General features: G+C 38.8%; 1 protein-coding gene across 2 annotated transcripts in view; it reads right to left on the reverse strand.

Moving 5' to 3' along the window:
• FHOD3 (formin homology 2 domain containing 3) overlaps window positions 1–16,774 on the reverse strand; it is a 384,646-nt gene that overhangs the window by 98,600 nt on the left and 269,272 nt on the right. The gene's annotated exons all lie outside the window — the stretch shown is intronic.

The raw sequence follows: 16,774 nt of genomic DNA on the forward strand, positions 1-16,774 counted from the left end.
GGGTTGCAAATACTGAGGAATGGAAGTGACTCAGCTTAAAGGAAAGCTTGCGGGCTTCAGAATTAATTTTCATGAACTTTTTCACAACCATTTTCTGAACAATTTTCAAGTATTTCAACTTAGGCTGTAAGCACTGTCAGAGCACCACAAAGATGTTTCAACATGTTGGATGACATGGTCCACAGAGTATAGATGCTTCAAGATACAATCTACATGACTGCCTCTTGAAGACCAGATATCAGATTACCATCCTCCCTGATGATCTGATATTTTTGCTAATAAAGCTCATCCACCCAAGATGAAAATAAAAAATACTCAATCAGCACTATTCTGTCAAAATTAAGGTTGAGAATTATTTCAAAGGTAATGCCTTAACAGATCATTTGTCTGGTATGAAAGCACTCAGTGTCAGCAACCCATGTTGGTGTTACATAGAGACTTTCAGAGTTGCGCCGAGTGCAACAGAAAAGACATTTGCTTTGCTCTAGTGAAGGCAGATGTTGGTGAGTGTGACAGAAGGGGCAATGCAGGTGAAAAGCCATAGGATCTGCACTTTGGGATATCTGTTTTCAGTAGTGTCTCCAGCATAAACACTGTGTGAGGGCTTTGGGCTGGATCACTTGGCAGGTGGCTGATTTCATTCTCCTGAGACCACCTCTGTAACCCACCTCCAGGCACGCAAGTCACGGCCCTTATCTGCGGAGTGTGGGTTTGGCACAGAGTAAGCAACAAAAACATAATACATGCTATATATGTCTGGATATTATGAAGTTAATCATCAGGTATATACCAGGTGATTGTTCTCACATCAAAAGCATGGTGGGCAATTTGGAAACCTTCATCTATTGCACCAGCTGGGTGACAGGAGTCACTGAAGCCAGGCTGGTCCTGCCCATGCTGACAGCATCTGATGTGAACGGCCAGGGTACAGACCGCTTCTGCTACGTGACACTGGCGGCAAAAGGAGGTATTTAGAAAAGCCATAGGAACATCACCCAGTTATCTCAATGTGGCTATTATTTTAAAACACCAATGACCTAAAAGCACATCACACCCTGTATATGGCTCTTCTACATTTTTTAAACAGCATTTTAGTATATTCATGTGATTTACTAATAATTTGTGTCTTAGCTTTGACTTTAAAGAATTGGATTTGAGGAAATTATCACTTAATTTTGAAATTTCAGGCAGCCATTGGCAAGATTTGCAGACTGGAAGATATTAATAACAACAGTACAGTATTTTCTTTGGAATTTGCACATTAAACAGTTTCCTTTCTTCCTTCTGTGCTGTATAGTGTCTGCATGAATGTGGTTTATTTAAAAAAAAAAATCCAATCTCATTTGTCGAGTTGCAAAGCCAAACAATTTAACCTAAATCAAATGGCTGTCTGGAAGAAAGAACATATTTTCTTTCTTCCAACTTATTAGGATAAAGTTGGCAGATGCCAAATTCATATATCCCTCAGAAATAAGTGGAAAATTTTACATGAGAATATTGTTTTGATAGGTGGTTTGTTTATATCCATATATACACAGATGGGCAGGTATGTATAAAAATATATATGTCTATCAGCTTTGCCTTTAAGTAGTTCTTTCCTACTAATACATGAACAAAAACTTGATGGAAATCATAGGCAGCATTCAAAAAATCTCAGTCTTCATAGCGACAGATATTGCTAATAAGGCTGTATCATGAAAACACAGATGAAAACCTAAGAAACCAAGCAACATCCTAACTCAGCAAAGCACTGCAACATTTCACCATTGCCTTAACTAACAAGATAAGCCTAAGCCATGCTTAGATGTTATGCTTTCTACTAAATATTTTAAGATTTGTGAGAGTTACTCATTTTGTACAAAGGCAGCGAGTGCAGTTCTTAGTGCATTAAGCCTACATAATTATACATGTTTCCATTAACACACACACACACGCACACACACACGTGAACAAAGCTTTTAAATGCAAAAAGATTTCCTTGGGGGTGGTTTTAATGAGTGATCTATAAATGTGAGTGAAAAGGTAGCTGGTGCCACACACTGTGCTGGTGAGTTCACGCCAGAGGCTGAGGAAAAGCTGGAGGGACAACGCCAACTCCTGGTACCTGGCTGTGACCTGCCTACCGGCCTCTTCCTCCCCCTCATCCTCAGTATTGGGCTCTGTGACTGGCTGCTCTTCATCCTCCTCTTCATACTCTTCCTCCTCTCTGAGGTCAGACAAAGGAAAGAGGCATGCAGTGGGATGGAAGGAGAGAAGGTGGAAGAGAAAACAAGGTGAGTCCCCAAAACAAGAAATCCAATGAAGTTAGAAATGGAAGGAAAGAAAATACTGAGGGTATAAGTTATGGCATGAGACAAACAGACAGCTCAAATGTCCTTCTAAGTATGTGTTGGTGCAAGGGTAGCTACCAATCCAAATATTTTATTAATATCCTCTCCCTTATTTATGTTTTTTATGATTGATTTTTAAGACCCCAAAGATGCCATTTATTTTTTCTCCCTCTTGGCTTTCCATTTGCTGCTGTCCTACCTGCAGACACGTTAATGGAAAATGTTCATGACAATACCAGTGTTCAACTCATTAAGCTGTGCCTGTTTGGCTAAAAGGACCGTACATGCTGTGCTGGCATGTGACAGCTGGCACTGGACAACACGCTTTCTAAATTAACACAAATAAAACATTCCTGTTAAGAAACCGAGAGCTCAACTGGAAAACAGAACAGGGTGAACCATTCAGTTAGAAATAACGGAGAGACCAAATCAGTTCAGGACTCCTGGAAATAGCAATGTTTAAGCTATTGGATGCCAGTACATGTATTATTTCAGTAAAGAGTCATTAGTATGGTCAAAGTAGGCTTCAGTTCAGCAGTAATTCTGGCAGAGAAGAGCTGTAAGTCACGCATAAAGCCTCCATAACCTACAAACCACATAAGTGAATTAAAAAAACTATCTTAAAAAACAAAAACAAAACCAAAAAAGGCTACATTGTCTGCCCCCTCTTCCTCCCATTTATGCTTTTTCTCCTCAAACCAACAGACTCATAGAAGATTTAGAAAATATTCTCTGTTTGGACTACTTTTGCATTTGCAGGTGATCCAGTTCTATACTTGATTTAATGATATATACCACTAGGTTATGCTCCATGCATAAAATAAAGCATACAAGGAGTAATAAAGTTCCTAAGAATCATATTCCTTACATTTTCCTGAAAGCTGGTTTTCTTTTCTCTGATTCTGAAGGGATGCTCTGTGTATGTTTTTTTCCATTTAGAATTAGTTTCAATGTCATAAGAATAATGAAAATTTACAATGTGAGATCATGAACTCATTGAGCGCAATGCAAAGGGTCAATCCAAGATTTGTTGTATTTATATGGAGTGAGTTATAGAATAATCAAGAAAATGGCAGCACCTGAAACTTTTCCAATACTCTGGCAAACATCTACAAGGTAAACACTTTCAACCATCCCTAAGGTATCACAGTGACATAGCCATCTCAGTTGTTATCTCTCCATCTCTCTGTCCTCTTGACAAACATATACGTCCCCTATAGAGACACCCCTTGACTCCCACACACATATATGTATTGATATACCAAAAAAAAAAAAAAGAAGAAAAAGGAGTTGACTAAGGAGCATTCATGACATCCCTTCTTATTAGTGAGGAGCTCAAGTCTAGCTTTGCTATTATTTCCTGTGAAGGATAAACATCTGCCTCTGCCAGTCCTACAGCAATCACATTTGAGAAATAACTCATGAAGCTCTGTGGGATCATTGTTCTCTGATAAGAGCACAATGCACCCTGTAATGCTGATATTACAGCTATTGCTTATATGAACTAGAGTGGACCTGTTACTACTGTGTTATAAGCTTCCCCAGGTTTCCAGATTGATGACATCAAATTACTCGCTCTCCTCAACTGTCTCAAAATGCCCAAAATTGTAAGTGCCACACTCATCTGATATGGTGGATCTCAGAAAGGATTCTTTGAGAATTTATTTGTTCACATGAGTGCATGATAGTAAGGACATGAGTTTATACAATACAGGTTGAACTGGGAACCACTGAGTTATAATTGCACTGAACGGAGAGAATTACCTTCATGTTTAAGGATCACGTCATAACACAGGATCATCAGGTCCCTAAACTAACACTTCCCAGGTGAGCAACACATCTTGGATATTTTCCTTGAGATTTTGCCATCCTATTTTTATATCTTGTGTTTTTAAGCCTGAACCTATGCTCTAAAGTCTTGGTATCAAGTCTTTAACAGTGGTGAAAGCTGTTCCCTTCCCCACCATTCAGAGTTTTTGTAATTAGTATTTATCAGATTAGGATATTTAATTGGTTCCTAAAGGCCTCAATCTACTTTTACTGTACAGTTTATTTCCCTAGATCCAGCTGAAGTTTGCAACTAAACAGGGACTTACTAACTTTTAAGTACCTGGTTTTGGAAATGCTGAGCTTCTGTGTAGAAAGTGCACAACTGTCAAGTGAACCATATATTAAATACTCCAGGTGAGCAGTAATCAATTAAAATACAGTCCTCTGGGTTTCTTACTGATGTTCAAAGTATTGTTCTAATCCATTATTGGGAAAAACTGATTCCCATACAACTAGTTTAATCATAAATATGAAAGCACCCTAAATTTAGCCGATATACAATAGTTTTCATAAAATTAGGATACATGACCAATCTCACAAAACAACCAGCCAACCAGCCAATGACTGCACCTTATCCCGGAAGGACTAGTTGTCTGCAAAAAAAACCCAACCATCCTGAAAACCAAGCAGCTTTTAGAATTGTAACAGAAAAATCCATATAAGCTCAAGTTGATAGTTGGAAAACAAACCAGCAAACGGAACTGTGATATCTCAGTTTCCTGAGCCATCAATAACATATTTTCCATAAGCACTGGCATTCACTTAAAAACATGATTAAAATAGGAATAGCTCTTCAGAATATATATAAGATAGTTATGCTTAAAGGACCATAGCTTTTAACATACATGCTTCTTTCTGGTAAGCTGTGCAATACATCCATGTGTTGAAGGCTGAGTTATAAAACGGGAAATTATTTTAATCTTTAAGTCAGTTACTGGACTGAAAATCATTATCACATAAAGACCAGTTTGGGACATGTAAGGTTTTTCGTTTCAGTCCATATGTAGAGACACAATGCTGCCTTACAACGAGAAACAGAACTTAGAGCAGGAGGTGATACGACCTCTATGGAGCTGAAGGGAATGTTTAGCCCCTGTCCCCCTTCATGATGGGTCATGAACTATTAGTAATGACACATGGAGGAAATACTTCTGTCTCCTGTGATGTTTATCTGCAATTTCATCTTCGGAAGCAAAAAAATCAAGATCCCGCTTTTCAGATGTTATGCCTTGCCGTACTCTAAAGGAGCAGATCAAAAGTAACCGCTCCTTAATTTGTACATTGTTTGAGAATATCATATTTCAAAAGACCTATGCATGTACAGCAACCCTGTGAGGCACACTTGCTTTTACAGTCTATAATATGACATTAACACATCCCTAATGGGTACTGTTTCTAAGCTGAATATTTCGTTGCAAGTTAATCTCTTATTGATCTGTGCACATATATCTTAACTACGGATAATACCAAAGAAAACTGAATTAATTCGGTGGGCTCTAAGAAGTGAGCATCTGCAAATCACACACATGCCATCTTCTCAGTGCTCATGGAGTACCCCAAGGATGTGTTACACAACTGCTAGAGCGACTGGCTCGGTGGACTGGCACTTCTGAGGCTGCTGACAGCAGTGCCTGCTCCACAAGAGCTGGCTGCTGGGATTTGAGATGGACAAAATCAGGAAAATTAGTTTATTTACTCCTGACCCAAAAAGAAGACCTCTATAATCGCTGGACTCAGCTTTTCTTATGATAGTAGCTGGAAGTTAACTCATGTTTTCGCTTCCCTCAAGATGTCTAGGAACTGTTAAGTGGCTCTGTGGGCCCATCATCATACCTTAACTGGTGGATTAATTTCAGAGATTCTAGTGATAGCATTCTTCTGCCAGACCAGGGACTCTTTCTTCAAATCTTCTTGACTTCCAGATCAAAAGCTTAGAGGCAGCTTTGATTGGAAAGTTCTCTTCTGCTAATATGAAGTCCAGGAGGACAGCACGTACCTAGCGATTGTTTGGAAAAGCCCGAGGAAGCAGTTGGCTCTGCATGTGTTGGCTGCAGGGACGCCTGGTGGTGTGCACAGCCGCAGGCACGCTCCCCTACCCGGGGGAGCATACTTGGTCGAGGGAAACTTGCACAGGGGAAATAAATGTGGGTTTACGGGACACGTTCCATGCTTGAAAAGTCCTCTTTCAGCAACTAAACTCACAGTTTCAGACCCTGGACTATCACCAGAGTGTGGATCAGATTCAAATCAGAGGAAAAGGGCAAGCTCACAGGCAAGACTCAAGTGTACTCTTCTTTCAGGCAAACCAAGAGTAGCAGTTGTTTCTCAGTGTTGTCAGAGAACAGATAATCTGTCCATGAAAGCAGGTAGTATCTGCTAGCTAAACCTTTCCTAAAAGGTAGAAAAGGAAATTTTCCATTCAAATATTTATTAAAACAGCAAACCACCAACTGCAGATAGACGACATTCTTCTAAAGCTAAGAACATCAGACAGCTGGATGCTCGGAGACAACAGCAGACAGATTTGTGAATTCATCTGGACCATTCAGGGTTATGTGTTCATTCTTGTGTGCAATGGAGAATGGATGATGTGGAAAAGCTCACTTTCCCTCCCACATACACATACAAATTTGGTGTTAATGCAATAGTAGAATTAAATTAAGAGAAATGATTCATAGGGAGGTTTTCAATTAAACTACGTTGCAGAAGCCAGCACATTTTTCAGTAGCTCTGAGGAACCTTTCCTGTTAAACAAAAGCCAAATATTTATCCTGCAGCAGGGAGGAAGGGGTTTAGCTCATTCTGAAGGATCACATATATTCAGCTAACCTTAAGGCTATTGCTGGGTTACTCCAGTTCCATGATAAAAGTACCAGATTAGAACTATTCAGACAGAAGATTTATAGCAGTGAAAACAAATACCAAAAAAATCACCATGTTTATTTCCATCTTTAAATAGATTACCACTAACACTCCCACCAAACAAACGAGAACCAAAAACCCCACAAATCTTTATAAAATTTATTTTCAATCATGGTAACTAACATGTACCTACTAGGACACAGGTTTTACTCAGTTGTTTCAAGTAAAGTTTGACATCAAAGTATAAGCCCATAAAATACATGTATGTTTAATAAGACTAAAAAAGCGCAGTTTATGTTTAGAGAACCACTGGTGCATCAAAATGAAAGTCAGGCAAAGGCTCTATAACAAATGGATTAACCTTTCTCCTCTTTCAATCAAATAATTAAAAAAAAAAATAAATAAAAAGAATGCCAATCAAAGTTGTTCCGCTGATACTAAATAGCTACTCTAAGTTGCAGATACACAAACACTAACAAACACAGACTGACGAAAGGAAATTATAATCAAGGGACTCATCTATAAGTTTAGCTGAAGGCAAGGGCAAAGTCTGTAAGATACTGGGCATCATACCTAATGCACACCTAATGTAGCCTGGGGTAGATGATTTTAAAACTAAGGCACCACTGTTCAAGACAGTGACTCCACAAGAACCAAAAGCACCAAAAAATGCTCTTTGTCTTACTGGTCCCTAGAGCTGAACAATATGCACAAGGTTATGCAGTGTCTGTCCTCTCTAGGCTCCCCCCAAACTTTTGCCTTTGTAGAGTTTTGATGAAGGCACCTGGAAGAAACTCAGGTTTCCTTTGTTCTAGCTTGGAGCCCAGAAACTTAAGTCTCGCATCCCAGTTCTCAAAAAAATCTCCAAAGATACAGCTAATAGAAAAATCAAAGGCTGTGCTGAAGGAACAACAACAAAAGGAAAGCCAGAAAATAAGCATGAGTGCAGAACACATTCTGCTCTGCCTGGTCTCAAAGGAAATTTTTAAATGGTAAGATATACTTTATTTTAATCCAGGAAAAAATTGACTGTAATTGTGTGAATACATAAGAACAGAAAACAGGATGGTCTTGCCATAATTATGCTAACAACATTTTGTTCTGCACATGAACATTTCATGAGATAATAGCATGTTAAAATATTTCTGTTTAGATTGATTCCAATAGCGTAGGGCTCATTTAACCTTTATTAAAGTATTACTAAATATTTCCTTCTTAATTCTGTAGGTTATTAGACAAGGCCCTCAGTGTATGCCTGAGCCTTTTGCAACCATCCACAGAATTATATAGAAATTCCAAAGAAAGACCCACACTGGCCTTCAGTGAGAAAAGGGGCCTTAGTGTTACGAAGCAACACAGAGAAGAAAGGACTGGGCAACTGTAAAGCTATCGGTCACTATTCCCACGCTCTCTGAAAATCACCCTATGTGCCGTTAATTACTGATGAGGAATTTTCTCTCTCCCTTTCTTTTTATAATTAAGTCAAGTGCTTTCAGTTTAGCTTCTTTAAATTACGTTCCTTTAAACTTTCACTGCCTTTCAGAAGAGCCACTTTTGACTAGGCCTACAGGCCACATTCAGTGAAGTAAGACCACCATCAGCAAGTCCACGGTATTATTCTAAATGAAACACTGCAGTTGATCCCACAATTTATTCTCTCAAGGTTGTTTCTGCTCCGCTTCAAACCTCTGACCTATTTTACCCCTTGCACAGCACTTTGAAAGATGCTTCCCTGAACCCGGCACAGGTGAACAAATAGAAAATGAAAAATATTCCATCAAGGAGCGACCTTGACAAGTCACAGTGGATGTAATTTTATTTTCTCTTGCCATCGCTTCCCATCGTCCTCAATTTATGAGTGAAATTCCACTTGCACAGGTTAGACAGCACAATTCATAGCCAAATTCCTAAGTCCCTGTAAAACAAACAAATGCTTTGGTACTCTTCTTCCTTTCTTCTATCCTAGCTCCCAAAGCAGATTCAGCTAGTCTTTTACATGAAAGCTGAAAGTGGTAATAATCTAAATTCATCATTTATTACTCTGTATAAAGATATGACCATATACTTTCTTCCTCTATTAAAAACTAAAGAAACCACATATTAACCCAACTGCCCATTTCTATTCCACTGCTATATGTGACAGACCACTGCAGTTATTGCAATTATGTGAAGATGAACATATATGAAATAATACAGATAAAAACTTACTTGCAAAGCGTCAAAATTTGGCCTTCTGCACAGAAGACAAACTAAGATGCATAATTGCAAAGGTCAAAAGGAAAATTATCCTTGTATTTCTGCCCTAAATAAGAAAAACTGTTCAGAAAAAAAAAGTTGAGGAAATTACAAGTAATGTAAAGTACATGTATTCACTATGCCTTCATATTACGTTGTTCTTTAGGTCACACCATTCTTTAGGTTACTGTTATTCTCTTATCCCTAAAATATGATTAGTAACAACTTTTCACACCTAAATAACGCCTCCACACTTGTTTCATTGCTGCAGTTGGTTTATATAGGACACATCAAAGCAGAGTCTTGCATAAAACACTGGCAAGGCTTTGCAAAAACTTCAAGAGTCCCAACTCTCTGATCATTGAACAGCATTGCTGTTTTTACATCTGTATGAGCAGAGAGGTAAAGAAACAGAATCACGATGTAGAGAGACTTTAGGAGCAATAAATATTGAAACATACACAGAAAGAGAGAAGAAATGGTGTTTTCAGAGCTTGGAACTGCGTATTGGTTGACACTTGGAGGTCGCTGTATTGCCCCTTACTTCAAAGGAAGGGATCTGGAAATGGCATCCTGCCAAACTGCTGTCTTTTTTTTTTCCTCCCATCTCATGGTACATGTGAAAAAAACTTTCCTGGCCTTAAAGGATTGTGTTTACAAACACTGGAAACACACTGTGGAGATGAACTCTAAGACATGTGTAGTCCAGTGCATAAGATGCTACCATGGACCTCTAGAGAAACATATTCATGCCATGGTTTGGCACTATGTTTCCTCAGGTAGTTCACCAAAGCTACATACACAAAGGAGAAAAAAAAAAAAAGTAAAATCAATTAGGCTAAGTAACACTGTGCTTTCATTTGCCATGCAGCTATAACCTCATTTAAGTTTCAGTGATTTCTTCATTCCTCTTGAAATTCAAACAGGGAAAGTCTGCCATTGTCTTTACAGCAAAGTGCAGTGCTGCCAACCAAGTATACCAAGTATAAAACATTTCCTTTCATCAAGGCCCATAGCCAGCAAACATAACCCTGCTACAAAACCTGACACTTCTACAGAGATATTTTAAATCAGATAAAAAGTGCTGGTATCAGCCTCAGACAGTAATAGGACCTGTACTTGAAATGCTCATCGAGGTGTAACTTTTAGTGTGTTTTTTTGTTTGGTTGGGTTTTTTTTAATTATTACTCATGCATTAGTGCTTCAATCCATATCTATACATCAATGGAGTCTTTTGTTATGGCTTTGAAAGAAAATTTTTCTTAACTCATCTAGGTCTCTTCCTCTAATGCATTCCTTACAGGAACTTCCAAGATATTCTTACAAAGAGTAAGATCACAAATTTCACATTTTTATTCTCTCTCCTTTCAAATATGCTTGACCTCATGCTTCAAATAACCCTACCTGCACAAAAGACATAAACATGACCTCCCTGCCCCAAACCTAAAATAGCAGATCTGATTTGGTATGTTACTGTTGTCAAAGACTAATAAAGATCTGATGCTATGAACAGATGCTACCTTACCAAGCCTTTTAATTTCATAGATAAATCTTCTTTCCAAAACCATCGCTTTTATTTCCCATTTTCATTTTTGTACATACCAACGAAACTGTCAAAAAAGTTATTATCTCCCGTATAACTGATCAAGTGCTATTCTATTTCAAAGCTCCCCCTGCAAATGCTATTATAGGTAGCTCAGCTCCCACATATATTTCCACAGATAAGCAACTGCGTGTTTATTCTGAAGATGTTTTTTCTTTGTCTAGATTCATGCCTCAGTTGTTTTAGATGTCCAAAACCAGGAACCAGAGGTAAATGTCTAGGGAAAAAAGTTTCCTTCTATTACATCAATAAAAAAAAATTATGGGCCTTTAATAATCCATATCACAGCCTCAGTCCTGCATTAAATGCTGATGTTGAGTCTCCCCACTTTTCTGTTTCATACCTATCATATCACTTGTATTTGTCACCATAAGTATTTACATAATCAAGCATTTCACATACTGTAGTGGAAAGTCACCAGAACTTGAAACATCATGACAAAAACTAGAATTTTGCCATAGTTAATGCTCTAGAGAAAAATCAAAGATTAGTTATGGTTTAGGATGTCTGAAAACATGGAAAATCATGATAAAAAAAAAAAAAAGATGTCTCAGCTGTATTTTGGACAAACCACCCCTGCAGGCCTGGCTCTACATGAAGCAACTGGAATAATCAGTTAATGGGGCATAATAGCCAAACTAAGGTCTGTGCTGTTGGTTAGAAACTCGACAGGAATTCAAAATTAAACAGAAAAAATGCTTAGCATCAGAGGCTCAGCTGTGTTCATTGTTTTCTGGTAAAACCAAAATAGCGTTACGATCTCTTCCTGCCTCTCAGCCATCCTCAAGCATCACAAATATGTATTTTCTAACAAACAGATCCTTATGACTTCTCAGCACAGCTTTTCTTTATTTAGACAACAATTTTCCAATTTTCCTCTAGGACTGTAAGGGTGTGAAAGCCCTTAAGCCTGTTGTGCACCGCGCAGTGATGCTGTGTCCAGTTAGCCCAGAAATTTGCAGGAAACTTTGGAATTTCCTGTGCTAATCTCTGTTCAGAGGAAGAGTCCTAACAGCCTTCCCAGCAGGACCCCAACAAGAGCACAGTTCATAGGTACATAATTCCCTGTTCGGACCTCTGCTGTTTTTTTCCTTATCAATGCAGTTCTCTCGAAGGCCAAGTTTCTTCAGATGGAAAAACCTGGAAGCCTCAGGTAAACCTGGACTGTTGGTCTTCCCCATACCTTTTTAGCCCCACGGTGTAAAAAAGACAGCTTGTTAAATCCACCTTTGGTCACTGATTCAGGATGCAGGCTCTGCTCTGATGGGTTCTTCAGATGGCAGTCAGCTCTTCTGCTTGTTAGGTTTCAAACACAGGAATATTGACAACAAAATCCTCACCAGGGACTGGTTATCTCTAGATGAACATGTATAGTGTTATTTGATCAATCCTAGTAATTCTTTTGCCATTTTTGATGCCATAAAATAAATCAAAGCTATGAAAAAGAAGAAAGCAGAGAGTCTAGTAAAGTGAGGTAAATACCTAATCCTAGCTATTAAAAACTCTATAAACCTCAGTCTTTCATTGTAGCAAATTCCACAAAGTTTGGCAGAGCCATTCACTGAAATGCTGGTAAGATGTGTCACTGTAAATCACACAGAAGCTCCCTTGAGAATGTTTGCTAAGTGTGGCTAACACAGCTCTGATGGGACACCGAGGGATAGAGACAGGGATGGTCGCTGTGCAGTATTCATGAAAAAAATGCACATAAAAATGTGAAACATTAATTTGAAAATTGGGATAAATACTTGGTTCTGGTTTGTATATGTAGGGCTCCTGCAGAGCACTTGTTTAGTGCTCAAGGCAGTACTGAGAACTTCTGAACTACCTGCCTTCTACTCCCTCAGCAGAGGGAAGAATGAGAGATGGAGGGGTTTATTTTAATCCTTATATAACCAGAAATCACTGCATACAATAACAACATAAATCTAGTGCAAGTTCCTTGCCACTCCTTACATTTTTCCCTGACTCTATCCATTGTGTGGTTGGAAAAAGCTAGGTTTACTTTAAAAAGGAAAAAAAAAAGAAACAAACCAAAAAACAAAAACATGGAAGAATTTGTTTAAAAGTCTACCACTTAAGAAACAACATGTCAGACCACAGATTGAGAGCACTCAATTTGGACCAGGGCAGAAAACCTTAGGAGGTGCCATCAGCAAAGCACTTAAAATGTCATGTTAGCAGGACGGAATTTCCCCCAGGCTTTTTGGTGTTTTTCCACCACGGTCAAAGAAAGAAGTTTTGAACAAAGCAAACCTGCTGGTGGTCAGGACAGGCATTTTAAAGTACACTGCAGCAGCTACATACGCCTAAACCAACCTCCAGCCTTTCCAATTTAGTAGTCATTATCAACTTATTTATTTATTTCTTTAGCAAGAGGCACATTAGGCTGTGTTTTACTCTTCTTAAAAACTATTTTAACACAAAGCAGATTTGGGTCTTTGTTTGTTTTGAACCACAAATGAAAAAGCAATAGATTTAGCTTGGAATAAGGTTGCCAAATGGATGAAAAAGGCCTGCAAGTTTTTCTTCTGGTTGCCCTTTGCATTTATGGTCAACTTTTCCGAGCTCTAAAACCCAAAGTCTGCTCTCAATTAGCTGGGCGTAAATCAGAGCAACCCCATTGACTTCAGACAGCTTTTCTGGATATAGAGCATTGTGAGACAGAACAGAAATTGGCCAATATTGTCTTTTTTTTGTTTTACCGGCACCATGGATTTTTCTCTTTTTGGAAGACTTATCGGTCGACACAAAGCAGATGACTGTGGACAACCTGTTTGATGTGGTAAACAAAAGCAAAGCAACTGCCAAACCAGCTGACAGAGTTAGAAAGAGAAGAAACATGAACACTGTGGGAAGGAGAATGCTGAGGAAGAACTTGAATGTTCTACCGATTTCGGTAGTGAAGTCCCAAAATAACCAAGAATATTGCCCCAAACAAAATTTAATAGAGAGTAAGAGTGTGATTTTAATCTCTAACCATGTCCATTGGAAGCAATTCCACCAAACCTGATCGTGTTAATCCACTGCAAAACCAGACACAGACATCTGCAACCACACACGAAGCTTAGACACCAGCAGGAGCAGCACAATAAGAGTATCATTAATTTTGTTACATATTTCCTATTGTTAAAGAAAATGTAGTGAAGGAATAAAGAGACTGAAACCCTTTCTGTAGACTATTTTTCAGAAAATACAGCACTGCAAAAACTTATTGCTAACCTTTTTCATTCCTCAAGAGGGACTAGGATTATGAACCAAAAGTGTCATTGGCAGAAGACAGATCTTTCCTGGATGACCAAAAGTTACTTTCAGTTTAGAGAGGTATCGAGTAATTTTTATCTATTTGTACAGATTCCTCTCTACAGTATTAACAATGGAAGCACAAGGGACAAAAGAAGCATTGCTTTTGAAAAAAACAAAACCAAAAAACAGGTGATGCCTATACCATATTTTAACATATGATTTTAAAATTTCATTACAAATTGCAGCAAGGCCTAAACTTATGCTGTATTAAAATCCTTTAAATGAATAAATATGTTTTTTCAGATACCATGTGCTCAAATTTGAAAACTTGATTCCAGTAGGAACAATGCAGAAAGGAAAACCTCTTTCCACTTAAGGTTAATTAAAACTTTATATATGTGTAAAAACTTTGTATGAGTCATTCAAGTTCACTATTTTTCTGTTTAAATGTTTATGAATAGCAGCCATCAAGCTTTCATTTTTTGTCCCAGTTTAGCTATTAGATGTAGAGATACTGTTGCATTCATCTGGACTATTTCACTGAGAGCTGAGAGACTCACTGGGATACGATAAAGCAGGAAGGCTGGTTTTCCTCTTCCTACCACAACTACAGATTTGGGCTGACGATGAGACTAAAAATGTGAAGGACAGAATCTGATTTTCTGAAATGCTTGTTTACTGGAAACCCAGTGAGATTTATAGAAGAACCAACAGTTGACTACCTTCTTGTTATAGCAACTTTAATAATTTAACTGGGCATAGAACTTGCATCTTCGGGTGCCAGAACATATTCTGTGGTCTGTAATGTCCAGTGGGAAAAAAAGAAAAGCAAACAAATGATTTGCTAGCTACAAGTAATACTCCCTGTCTCTACCTGCTAAGAAGGTTGAAGAATAGCGGGGGGAGGGGAGGGGTGTGAAAAGGATTTTTATTTATCTAATATGTGAAGTAAATATCAGTGTTACATACAATCATAACTGAATACTTCTTTTATTACAGAGGCAGGTGAGCAAGTTAGAAATTCAAACTGGAGTTGAAGAGAATGTAATTATTTTCCTAGAGAAGATTCCAAGGACAACTGCAACATTAAATTTGCCAGCTTAAATGAAGACTGCTTTCCTGGATTTAAACTTAAATAATGCTTTAAATTATGTCACTGTCCAAGAGGGTGTGGAGCGGAACTGGATAATTTTCTTCAAAAAAGTAGGATAATTATTCATGCTATACTGGTGAAAAAATAATTCAAACAACTTATGAAACTAACCTGCCATGTTTCTGTTCCCCTGAAACTAAAAAACAGCCGAAACACAAAATCATCAGGAGTTACTGAAGACTGCAAGATAAAGCTAGTAAGCAAACATTAATAGTGACAAAGAGCATTGGCAGAAGTTGTTATCCTGCGTGACTTGTAAGAGAATCAGCATTTTCTGTACAGTTGAAGCATCTCCTTATTTCCAACCCAAATTCATCATTTAAGAAAATCAGTCATATCTGCTGCACAGCCATGGACACAGATTCCCAGTCACATTGCTGAGTCATGAAGCGGGGCCCAAGATCATGCATGAGGCTTTCCATGCAGAGCAACTGAAGCTCCCAGCTGTACTCACAATGAAGACGCTTTAAACTCAGCCTCAAATGCACTGTCATCCTCGTCATCAGACTGTAAGGCCATGGGGCCCTCAGCCGCCAGCCCACTAAAGACCCAGCCAATAGAAAGTGATGGAAAACCAGTATGAATGTGTTGTCAAATGCAAGAATTAAAAAAAAAAAAAAAAAAGCAGCCATTATGCAGTAAATGACATGCAATTACTGTTTAAATTCTCTGGAGTCTTATATTTTCATATTGCCTGAAGCCATTAAGCTTTAGTCAACTCAGTTTACTTTGCAAGAAGGGCTGCTCAACATGTAACACTGGATTTTAAGGCTCTAAGTTCACATCAGGACTAGTGTGGCCAGCAGCACCGGGGAAGTGACTGTCCCCCTGCACTTGGCATTGGTGAGGCCACACCTCGAATCTGTGTTCAGTTTTGGGCCCCTCACTACATAAAAGTCATTGAGGTCCTGGAGACAGTTCAGAGAAGGGCAACGAATCTGGTAAAAGGTCTGGAGTACAAGTCTGATGAGGAGCAGCTGAGGGTGCTGGGACTGTTTAGCCTGGAGAAAAGGAGGCTGAGGGGAGACCTGATCACTGTCTACAACTACCTGAAAGGAGGTTGTAGCATGGAGGGTGTTGGTCTCTTCTCCCAAGCAGCAAGTGACAGGACGAGAGGAAATGGCCTCAACGCCAGGGGAGTTTTGATTGGATATTAGGAAAAATCTCTTCACGGAAAGGGTTGTCAGGCATTGGAACAGGCTGCCCAGGGAAGTGGTGGAATCACCATCCCTGGAAGTATTTAAAAGATGTGTAGATGAGGTTCTTAGGGACAGAGCTTAGTGCCAGTGTTAGGTTAACAGTTGGACTTGATGATCTTAAAAGTTTTTTCCAACCAAAATGATTCTATGATCCAGTGTTAACCAACGGAAACCTCCAAAGAACATCCCAAATGTTATAATCAACACAAGATATGCTCTTCATGGAGCACACTTAGGTTCTGCAAATTGCACCTTCAGCTACGGGATGACAGTGTCCAGCTTTAGCTATCTGCAAAGTATGTATCTTCACCTGAGC

This window comes from Streptopelia decaocto, assembly GCF_964273445.1.
Source record: "Streptopelia decaocto genome assembly, chromosome: 2".
Classification (NCBI taxonomy): Eukaryota; Metazoa; Chordata; class Aves; order Columbiformes; family Columbidae; genus Streptopelia; species Streptopelia decaocto.